We start from the raw sequence: 11,961 nt of genomic DNA on the forward strand, positions 1-11,961 counted from the left end.
AGGTGACAGTGGGAGGCTTCCGGTTCCCATTTTGTTAAATTTTACCCCAAACCAAGTAACAAATGTATTCTTCCAACAATTAAGTATATCTAGTCCAATAATACATGCATACATACACACATTCACGTTTGCAAGATACAAAAGTAAATCAACTGTATATAAAATATACAAATATTAATTGTATTTTTATAGGATAGGAATGAACAATAAGAAAAATTATAAAAACATGAGTGATAGTAAAATCAAAATTGTGAATATTTAGGAACATATCTAGAAAAAGATGTGCAAGATGTGTACATTTAAAACTACAGTTCATGAGATAAAAAGAAGAGCCAAATAAATGGAGAGGTAGATAACATTCATGGGTCAAAAGACTCAAATTGTTAAAATCTCAATTTTCCCCAAATGGATATATAGATTGAAAGTAATCTCTTCAAAAATTCCATCAGGCTTTATTTTAGACATTGGGAAACTGACTCAGATTCATTTGGAAATGTGAAGGACCTAGAATAGCCAAAATGACGTTATAAAGAATAAGAAAGTTGAGAGACTAATGCTTCCTGATTTCAAGACAGTTTAATCAGGACAGTGGAGTGTTGGCACTCAGATATATAAATATATCAATGGAATAGAATAGAAAGTCCAGAAATAGAGCTATGCACATATGAACAACTGATTTTCAACAAAGACGCAAGGGTAAATCAATGGAAATGAGTAGTCTTTCCAACAGATTGTGTTAGAATTATTTGATATTCTTTTTTTTTTTTGAGACGGAGTTTCGCTCTTGTTACCCAGGCTGGAGTGCAATGGTGCGATCTCGGCTCACCGCAACCTCCGCCTCCTGGGTTCAGGCAATTCTCCTGCCTCAGCCTCCTGAGTAACTGGGATTACAGGCACAAGCCACCATGCCCAGCTAATTTTTACTTTGTAGTTTTAGTAGAGACGGGGTTTCACCATGTTGACCAGGATGGTTTTGATCTCTTGACCTCGTGATCCACCTGCCTCGGCCTCCCAAAGTGCTGGGATTACAGGCGTGAGCCACCGCGCCCAGGTAATTTTTTGTATTTTTAGTAGAGACGGGGTTTCTCCATGTTGGTCAGGCTGGTCTTGAACTCCCAACCTCAGGTGATCCCCCCACCTTGGCCTTCCAAAGTGCTGGGATTACAGGTGTGAGCTACTGTGCCTGACCAAGAACTCTTAAAATGCCAACAAGGCGATCAACAAATGCGCAAACCAAACATGGGCAAAGATTTGACACTTGGCCAAAGAAGATGCATTGATAGTAAATAAGCGTATGAAAAGATTCACAACATCCCTAGTCATTAGGGAAATGCCCATGAAAACCACAAGAGATGCCCCAACATCCTACTTGAATGGTGAAATTTAAAAAGCCTACCATACCAAGTATTAGAGGGGTCGTTGAAGGATTGCTGGTGGGAATGTAAAGTGGAATAAGCACTTTGGAAAATAGTTTGACAGCTTCTTTAAAAGTTAAACATATACTTACCATGTGATCCAGTCATTCCGTTCCTAGGTGTTCAACAAAGAAGTGAAAGAAAATGTATGTAACAACACTTGAATACAACTTTTTATAGTTGCTTTATTTTTAATAGCCAAAGACCGAATTAGGCCAAATGTTCACATTCAGCATCCATATAAATTCAGCATATCCATATCCATGGGATAATATAAATAAATAAACTATTGATACACACAACAATATGGCTGAATCTCAAAATAAACATGCTGAGTAAAAGAAGCCAGATTAAAAAAGAGTACATACTGTATGAGTCAATTTAAAACTATAGAAAATGCAAACTTATCTATGTTGATGGAAAGTAGGTCAGTGGTTGCCTGGTGATAGGATCAGAATGGGTGTCAGAGGGAAGGAAATTTTTTTAGGTAATGGATATGTTTATTATTATTTTAAATTCTCCTAGATCCTGAGGATATGTTTATTCTTTTGATTGTGGTGAAGTTTTCATGGTTGTATACATAATCAACACCCATTGCTCATCTGAAATATGCACAGTGGCTTGTATGTCATTTATGCCACAATAAAACAATTAAAATATGCATCTTTTATGACCAAGAGACTTCATTTAAGATATGTGTAAAATATGTTTAATATAGCCTTTGTTGACATCGTAAAAATCTGTGAACAATGCAATGCCCATTATTAGGGGATTAGTTAAAGAAATTGTGATGCTTTCACACAATGGAATTATAAAATTACTAAAAAGAATTTTATTCGTGTCTACATACAGAAAGATACTCAAGATATTTTAAATATAAGAAATAGACCAGGTGTGGTAGGTTATGCCTATAATCCCAGTACTTTGGGAGGCCAGCGTGGGTGGATTGCTTGAGCCCAGGAGTTTGAGGCTAGGCTGGGCAATATGGTGAAACCCTGTTTCCACAAAAGAAAAAAAATATTAGCTGAGCATGGTGGCACATGCCTGTAGTTCCAGCTACTCAGGAGGCTGAGGTAGAAGGATTGCTTAAGCCCTAGAGGTCAAGGTTGCAGTGATCTGTGATCATGCCATTGCAATTCAGCAAGAGTGAAAGACTGAGACCTTGTCTCTAAATAAATAAATAAATAGCTTGCTGCTGGAGATATACAATGGTACAGCCAGTGTAGACAACAGTTTGACAGTTATTCAAAAAATTAAACTTAGAGTTACTATATGACCCAGAGATTACACTCCTAGGTATCATATATACCCAAGAGAACTGAAAATATATGTAAAAACTTGTGTATGAATGCTCATAGCAGTATTATTCAAAATAGCCAAAAAGTGGAAACAACCCAAATGCTCATCTGATAAATGGATAAACAGAAAGTGCTATATATCCATATGATAGAATATTATTCATAAAAAGGAATAAAAAGGAAAGAATTACTGGTATATCCTACAGCATGGGTTAACCTGAAAGAAGCCAAACACAGAAAGCCTCATATTGTATGATTCTGTTGATATGTAATGTCCAGAATAGGGAACCCATAGAGATGGTAGATTAGTGGCTGACAAAGTCTGAGAGAGGGGAAGAATTGGACTTAATGCTAATAGATACGGCATTTCTTTTTGCAAGGATGAAAACATTCTAGATGATGTGGTGACGGTTACGCAACACAGTGAATCTAATAAAACAACCAAATGCACACTTTCAAATAGTGAATTTTAAGTTATATGAAGTATGTAACAATTTTTTTTATTACTAATCCTCATTTTAGTAGAGTTTTAAACTATCCCAAAGGGGGATAAATATTAATCCATCCATTGAATTTCTTTTGCTTTCTAAAAAAATATATTCTGATTGGCATGTGTAAAATAATGCACACTTATGAAAGAAAGTCTGAACTCCTGTGGTGACCTTGACAAGTCCCAGTCAATCCCTAAAACAGGCAATGGTAAAAGTACTGAATGACGTTGTACCACATACAGCCTGACAAAAATGCCAAAGACTGTATGAGGAATATCCACATGTTGCTGAGGGTCATCTCCCTGGAAACAGCTTCCTTATGGCCCTTGGAAGGTGGAAAAGCTCTTGTTTCATAAAAATGTGATAAGGGGTCCTCTTTTTCCATAAACCGTGAATCGAGCCAATTGGTAAGGTCATCAGTCTCCAGGGGTACATACTTAATTGGAAAGATCCTGTAATGTACATGTATGACTGTTGATTTCCTGTATCCAAGGATCCAGGTTTGAATATCTATGGGCTCAGCTTTGGGATAAGCTATCGTTGTATCTCTCATCCACTGGATACTTTTGATTTGCTGTCTAATTCTTTAGCATCTCCTCCTGCTGGACTTCCATTTTCCTGTTGTGCTACAAGCGCATTTGAAACCATTTTTATTGCCTCAGACCTAGGCAGAGTAACATGTGTAAGAAATGGCAAGTTATTTTTCTTGGCAAATGCCTGACTTGTTTCTCGCTCTTCCTGAGGAAGCCCCCTTCTGGAAACAAAACAATCCATTTTCAATCTCTGCTCCTGTAATTATTTTCTAAGTGCTTCTTGAGAAGCAGCAGCTGTTGGTCACGATAAGATCTTCCTTGTCTTATAAAGAAGTCTCCCTGAGCAACAACCAGCCCTTTGTCCTGAAGGCATATCATCAGTGTGCACACATCTGTTGCCTGATGATTCACCAGCATCACTCCTTCATCTTTTGAAATTGCTTTCTTTTCCCCATTCTGTCGCTTTTTCCTTCTTTTTTGAGATGGAGTCTCGCTCTGTCACCCAGTCTGGAGTGTAGTGGTGTGATCTCGGCTCACTGCAACCTCCACCTCCTGGGTTCAAGCGATTCTCCTGCCTCAGCCTCCCAAGCAGCCAGGATTACAGGGGCACACAACTATGACCGGCTAATTTTTTTTTTTTGAGACAGAATTTTGCTCTTTTTGCCCAGGCTGGGGTGCAATGGCACGATCTCGGCTCACTGCAGCCTCTGCCTCCCGGGTTCAAGTGATTCTCTTGCCTCAGCCTCCCAAGTAGCTGGGATTACAAGTGCCCAGCTAATCAATTTTTTAAAGTATTATTTTTAAAAAGGTGTGAGGAGCAAAAGATGTAATGTTAAGGAAAACAATTTGGATGTAATATAATTGGGCATAGTAAAACATCATTTTATTTATAAATTAAGGCCACGTGTAGTGGCTCATGCCTGTAATTACTTTGGGAGGCCAAGGTGGGTGGATCACTTGAGGCCATGAGTTCAAAACAAGCCTAGCCAACATGGCAAACCCCATCTCTAATTTTAAAAAATACAAAAATTAGCTGGGTGTGATGACACATGCCTATAATCCCAGCTACTTGGGAGGCTGAGGCAGGAAAATCACTTGAACCTGGGAGGTGGCGATTGCAGTGAGCCAAAATTGCACCACTGCACTCCAGCCTGGGTGACAGAGCAAGACTCTGTCTCAAAATGTATGTGTGTGTACATATATATATATATATATGTACACACACATATATATATTCCAAATTAATTGATATACATACATATATATACTTGGACATATAAAAATTTTAAAAAATTATTTTCACATGTTAATATATTTATATAAATTAATTTGGAGGACTATTCATTGAACTGTCGACAATGAAGAGTAGAGTTTTGCTATTAAATGTCATATCAAGATACTTTAATATTACTTTATTACTTATGATCAATTCAGACTCTAATTAGGGTGATTCTTTTCCCCCAATTTTGAGTATAGGAATAAAAATTATCTCCCTTTCAAACTAAGCAAAATAAGCATGGCCATTTCATTAATGGCCGAGATTTGCTTTGTGATCCCAAATGCCTCCATGCAATGGCGTGACAGCCTTTGGGAATGTGCCTCTCTGATCTACTTCAGGGAGGGTAAGTAACTAAAGGCACAAACTGCTGTGTTCTGACCTTCATTCCGTGCAGGCCAGGACTCTGCTTCCTCTGCACTGTTCCCATTGACTGCTCATGGCAGCATACTAAGGCAGACCCATTTCTGAAGACATAAGACTCCTCTACAAAGCACCTTTGGCTTGAGCATTCCCTTTGGCCTTGCTGAATTGTTTTTATTTGCAATGCTGCAAGCTAAGCTCTTTGTTCACTCCTTCACAGGGTGGGATCATCATGGAGTCTGATGTCTCACCCAGCCTCCTCCAGCCCCCCATTTTCCCTCACCAGCATTTGACCTGGTACATCTCTTACATGACTACCTGTAATCCTATCTTGGCTTTTGCTTCTCCGATGTCCTGTGCTGGCAAAAGTAGTACCAAGAATGATCCAAGAAAACAGGTGGTAAGATTATGATTTTGAATTGACCTACTAACCCTCCAGTGGGCAAAGGGGATATTGACTTGGTCAATAGGTGGGGTGTGGATAGTCCCTAGCCTAAGGTGGTGAGTGAAAGGTGAAAGGTTTCATTGATGGTGATCTGGGAAGATGTCCTGATGGGTGGGGCGGGGGAAGATGTTGCAGGTGTGATGATTGAAGCATTTGAAAGTTATGGAGAGAAAAATGTCCTCAAAGACAGCAAAATTGTTGGCTGTTTACTGCTAAGTTGTATTGCTGCTAGTTAAGGGATAATGAGAGCAGTTAAGCAAGCATTAAATGGCTAAGTGTGGGAGGCAAGAGCCTCTTTTGGCATCTTACAAGAAGGCCCTTACCTCCTGTAGTGTGGGAGAGCAGTCACGGTTGAACAGGTGAGGATGAAATAGAATTGCAGAGACCCCTAGATGTTTGAATATTCAGTGACGAATGGGTTGGCAGTGGCGGGGATAGGGGTGGGGCATTCGGGGAATACCTGGGACCCTGGGAAATCTTGGGACCCTAAAAACTGGGATGAGGGTATGTAGATGGGGGCTCTTGAATATATTGTCTGGACAGACTGCCACCTTCTTTCCCAATTCTTTGGGCTTGCAAAAGTGCCCCATCCTTTCTGGTAAGAGGTAGTGCTTCTGTTGTATAAGAAGATGCTGCAGAGGCCCCTGCTTCACAAGGCAACGCATGTTCCCCTTGGTAGGTGCCCTCATCTCCCCTGCCTGATAACTAAGGTTCAGTTCCAGCATAATGTGGGTGGGTGCATGCTGGGGACAATTAAGTAGAAAGGAGACTATACACCAGATGAGCCGTGCACCTGGTCATCTACTTTGCATGGAAGAAGTGGCCTGGGTAAGTATATTCACAGTTCCTGGGGAGTGACTGATGGCCTAGCTATCTTGCCTGGAGCCTGGAAAGAAAAGGACTGGAAGATTGGGTCTAAGAGGCCTGGAGTAGAGGCTTGTAGGTGCACATAAGGGAGCAGGCACAGACTGTGAAGTTTTTTGTTTTTCTTTGAGATGGAGTCTTGCTCTGTCACCCAGGCTTGGAGTACAGTGATGCAATCTTGATTCCCTGCAACCCCTGCCTCCCGGATTCAAGTGATTATCTTGCCTCAGCCTCTCAAGTAGCTGGGATTACAGATGTGCTCTACCACACCTAGTTAAGTTTTTGTTGTTGTATTTTTAGTAGAGTCAGGGTTTTACCATGTTGCCCAGGCTGGTCTGGAACTCCTGGCCTCAAGTGATCCACCCGCGTTGGCATCCCAAAGTGCTGGGATTACAGGCATGAGCCACCGTACCCAGCCCAGACTGTGAAGAGTTTTGTATCACATGTTAATGTCCACCAGAAGCCATCCATCATGAGAGAGGCACTGAACAAGCAAGTTGACAGTGACTCAGACAGTTGACCTGGATCAGACTGCCATTTGCCACCTCAGAATCGGCAGAATGGGCACATCAACGGAGTGGCAGTGGCAGCAGAGATACAGGCATCCAACTAGGGGACCACTTCACAGCAAAGGAAGTGGATGGTGTAAGGAGGACTTGAATACTACACCATCCAAAAGCCAGCATCACAGAATGCAGAAATAGACCATGAGTCAGTTATGTTCCCTGTAGAAGGAAATCTGAGAGATGCATTTTCATGGCCACGACAGACTCCTGCTGGCACTGAACAGCTCTAAGTCTCCACCTAACTGGTCCACAGATCCAGCTGTGATGCTCTGAAATCTATCGTCATGTTAGCCCTGCACGTGGGCTACCCCTAGGCTGCTCCCAGCCAATAAATGAATGTGACAGGGATACTAAGGAGGCTGAACCTGCAAAATGCTGGCCTCTTCTGAAGAGTGACTTTGGCTCAAGGACTCCCCTAGGCCTGGCTGAAACTTGCTTATAATTTCACTGTAGCCTTAGGAGTAGCTTCCTTTCTACCTCCCTCCCCTTTCCTCCTTTCTTCTTCACAGGGGGCGGACTTGCATCTGAGTCTGATGTCTCCTCCACCGGCTCCTTCTCCATTTTCCCTCACTGGCATTTCCTCTAATAAATCTCTTGCACATCTAATTCCATCTTGGCATCTGCTTCTTGGAGGACCCAGCCTAACACAGATGGCATGTGTATGTGCTGGTGGGTGTCTAAGGCAGAAAGGCAACTATGTCAATCTTGCATGCTAAGTGTAGTCAACTGGGAGCAGCTGCCAGGAGAGTGCTGAGTTGAGAAAGAATCTAGATCTGTATCTGGCCGTTTGAAATTAATACTATGGCCTGGCTGGGCGTGGTGGCTCACACCTGTAATCCCAGTGCTTTTGACCAGACTGACCAACATGGGGAAACCCCGTCTCTACTAAAAATACGAAAAATTAGCCGGGTGTGGTGGCGCATGCCTGTTAATCCCAGCTACTCAGGAGGCTGAGGCAGGAGAATCGCTTGAACCTGGGAGGCAGAGGTTGTGGTGAGCCAACAACACACCATTGCGCTCCAGCCTTGGCAACAAGAGCTAAACTCCGTCTCAAAACTAAATAAATAAAAATAAATACTATGGTCTACTTCTTTTTTTTTTTTTTTTTTTTTGAGATGGGGTCTTGCTCTGTCACCTAGGTTGGAGTGCAATAGCATGATCACAGCTCACTGTAGCTTCGACCTCCTAGGCTCAAGCAATCCTCCAGCCTCAGCCTCCTGAGTAGCTGGGATTACAGGCATGCGCCACCATGCCCAGCTGATTTTTTTTGTATTTTTAGTAGAGACAGGGTTTCACCATGTTGACTAGGATGGTCTCGATCTCTTGACCTCGTGATCCACCCGCCTCAGCTTCCCAAAGTGCTGGGATTACAGGCGTCAGCCACCGTGCCCGGCCCCCAGCTGCTATGGTTTGTTAACAGGCAAGATCTACCAGGAGGGTTAAGGGAGACATCTTGATATTTCATTAGTTGCTTCTGCTGAATTTGGATGTTCCCTAAATCTCTATCAAGAAGGGTCATGGTCAGAGAGCTATTGTATGTAAAACTTTTGTTAATGATGAATGATATTTAGAATCAGAATGAATGATTAATAATACTTAGTGATTAATAATAATGATTATAAAAAATTATAGGCCAGGCATGGTGGCTTGTGCCTGCAATCCTAGCATTTTGGGAGGCCAAGGCAGGAGGACTGCTTGAGGGAAGGAGTTTGAGGCTGCAGTGAGCCATGGTCACGCCACTGCACTCCAGCTTGGGCGATAGAGTGAGACCCTGTTTCTCAAAAACAAATAAACAAGCAAAATAAAAATAATGATTATATAATAATGTAATGATATGATTATGTAGTAAGATTAATGATAATACTTAATGATGAATGATATTTATAAAACGATATTCTATCATTGAAAATCCTAAAGTGATACTAAATGCAAGATAACATGTGGCTTAATCATATAAGCAATAGTTTTCACACTGAAAGATGGCGGGTCACAAGGAATCTAGAAAAAAAGATTTAAAGCATAAGGGTTTGTTAGTAGTTTCCATCTCTGACTTGGGGTGACTGTTCTCTGAGCTGATATGCTGATGTGGTTATTCCCGTTTTCTTGGAAGGTCTGTATCATGAAACCCATCATAATCTATTCATGAATACTAGTCATTTTCCTTTATCTGATTTTATACTTGCCAATCAATGTTCTGACATTAATCAGGTTTTAGAAGTAGGTTTTCCAGCTGGGTGCAGTGGTTCATGCCTGTAATTCCAGCACTTTGGAAGGACTGCTGAAGCCCAGGATTTTAAGACCAGCCTGAGAAACATAGGGAGATGCTCTCTCTACAAAAAATAAAAAGGCGAAACGCCACGTGCCTGTGGTCCTAACTGTAAGGGTTATTGCCGAGTTTAAAAGTGAGGAAACTGAGACTGCATAAGAAAATTAAACGCCAATTTATTCAGCTCCCAGCTCCCGGGCGAGGCTCTGTGGTCCGGGAAACAGGGGCCAGAGAAGTCCGGCACGGTTTCCCTAGGTGTGTGGTTTTATCGCGAGTGAGGGTGTCTTGATTGGTTATGAGGGAACAGGACGTAGTTGGGGCAAGCTGTTTTTGGTAGGTAGGCGGTATTTCCGGTGAGCGGGCTGCCCAGGGGGCGTGGGACCTGGACGGGGCAAAATGCTATTGGGCAGGTTTTGGCGGGGCTTCTTTTAAATTTTGGCGGGCTTTTTTCAATGGCGGGCTTAGTGCCCAGTGCGCAGTGATGACGTAGTTTTCAGGCACGGAGAGGGATTGGCGAGTCCGAGCTCCTGGCGAGGCAACCGGCCTTACACTACTTGGGAGGCTGAGGCGGGAAGATTACTTGAGCCTATGAGCTGTGAACCTGCCACTGCACTGCCACCTCAGTGACAAAGTCGGACAAAAAAAAAAGCAGATTTTCCTACTGGAAAGAGAATGTGCTGACCAGTTGATATAGGTATTCTAGTCTGTCTAGCATTTGGTTTCTTTCCTTTAAAAAAAAAGTCCTTTATAAACTATAAAATAATACATGCTTATCATGAGGTAATATTCAAAAACTATAAAAGCAAACTTCAAAGTTCACTTCTTATGCACAGCTTCTTTCCAAACCACTCCCTAGGTGTAACACTTTATTTTTTGTTGTAAATTAATTGGTTTCTCCAGTGTCTATCTGTTATTCAAGATGTTTTCTTTGTGACCTTGTCTAAAAGGAATCTCTTGTGAATTCACTCAGAATGAACTAACAAAACTGAGTTTCCTTTTTTTTTCTTTTGTACTTCTTCCTTCATCAAAGTCTTCTTAGCTACAAAAAAACTGAACTTCTAAATACACAAAACTGAGGGCCAGCCTTTTCATTCATTCCTTTTGATCTTCACATGCCAGTCTTTTGTTAAGTCTTTTATGACAGGAAACTTGCTTTGCGAATGTGTAAGAAGGGAACAATTTGGAAGAATATGTGTAGTTCTGAGTTCATTGCATTTCATGATTTATTTGGTCCTATGAACTACCACTCTCTTATGTTGTGTGTATTGTATTACTTTTCAGTTATTTTCCAAGAGTCTTTTCACCTCCCTTGAATCTCTGCCAAGGATAAAGGACAAAGTAGGAGGTAAGAAAAAAAACTTTAGTCCTAGTGCAAATCAGTATTCACCTACTTCAACAGTTTTTAAAAAAGACTGCATGAAGACAAATCTGAAATGATGTAGATTGCAGATTGGCTTTTTATTATTATTGGCCATTTGCAAACTTAAAGCCATTCCTGAGGAGAAAAATTACTTCCCTAATTTGAGTACTGTTATGCTTTTAGTGTACATGGAATTTATTATAGAAGATTTTCCTTACTGGAAAGAAAATTGGGTCTGTTTTTCAAAATGCTTTCCTGTAAGGATTTAGGGAGGATACCTTGAGCATAAGATCTCTAAGGGAAAATTACTGTTTTCGGAACAGAAAAGACAACTGTCAAAAAATAATGCTAATAAAGCTATAAAAATGGATATAATTGTGTAATTAAAAAATGCTTTCACTTAGAGAGGGACCATCTTACAGAGGAACCAAACTTACAAGGTACATTCATGTTATTTAAGGTTGATAAGTTTTTTTTTTTTTAAATTCACTACTACCAACGAAAGCTGATAAGCATTTTTCAGGATAATCTTTTTGATGGGACAAGCAATGATGAAAATTAATATAGAAATCTGATTTACTGTGGGTATAAATTAGAGATCTTTTCATGTAAAAGGATTTTTCTTCCAGAAGAAAATGTGAAATTAATTTGTAGCACATTTATTATTTACCAGTTTTCATAAAATGGAATGCTGTTAAGGTAGCTAGAAAAATATATTGTAGAAATATCTTTAGTGAGAGGCTGTGATTTAGTAAATATTGCATTTATTTAAGATAGTCACAGAAGCGAGCTTAGGGTTCACATTGGCACTATTCTTTAAACTTCATTTTTTGATGTTAGAAGTTAGACACAAATTAATGACTATTTGAGGCAAAAATTACTGTGCCTGAAGTTCTTTATATAATAAAGAACCACAGTAATATGGGAATATCGTTTCAGTCATGAGACCTGCTAGATTATTAGACTGATAGGTTTGATCATCTTCTATTTAAGGTCAATGATTGTTGCTCAAGGAGCTTTAATCCATTTGTTTCTATTGTTTCTTTTCAATTTTTTTTTTTTTTTTTTTTTTTTTTTTTGAGAC

At 40.4% G+C, this 11,961-nt stretch overlaps 1 pseudogene; it reads right to left on the reverse strand.

Annotated features, from left to right (window-relative positions):
- Positions 1–3,305: 3,305 nt before the first annotated feature.
- LOC108309184 overlaps positions 3,306–11,961 on the reverse strand; it is a 10,394-nt pseudogene continuing 1,738 nt past the window's right edge.

Source organism: Cebus imitator, unplaced genomic scaffold, assembly GCF_001604975.1.
Source record: "Cebus imitator isolate Cc_AM_T3 unplaced genomic scaffold, Cebus_imitator-1.0 Scaffold5, whole genome shotgun sequence".
NCBI lineage: Eukaryota > Metazoa > Chordata > Mammalia > Primates > Cebidae > Cebus > Cebus imitator.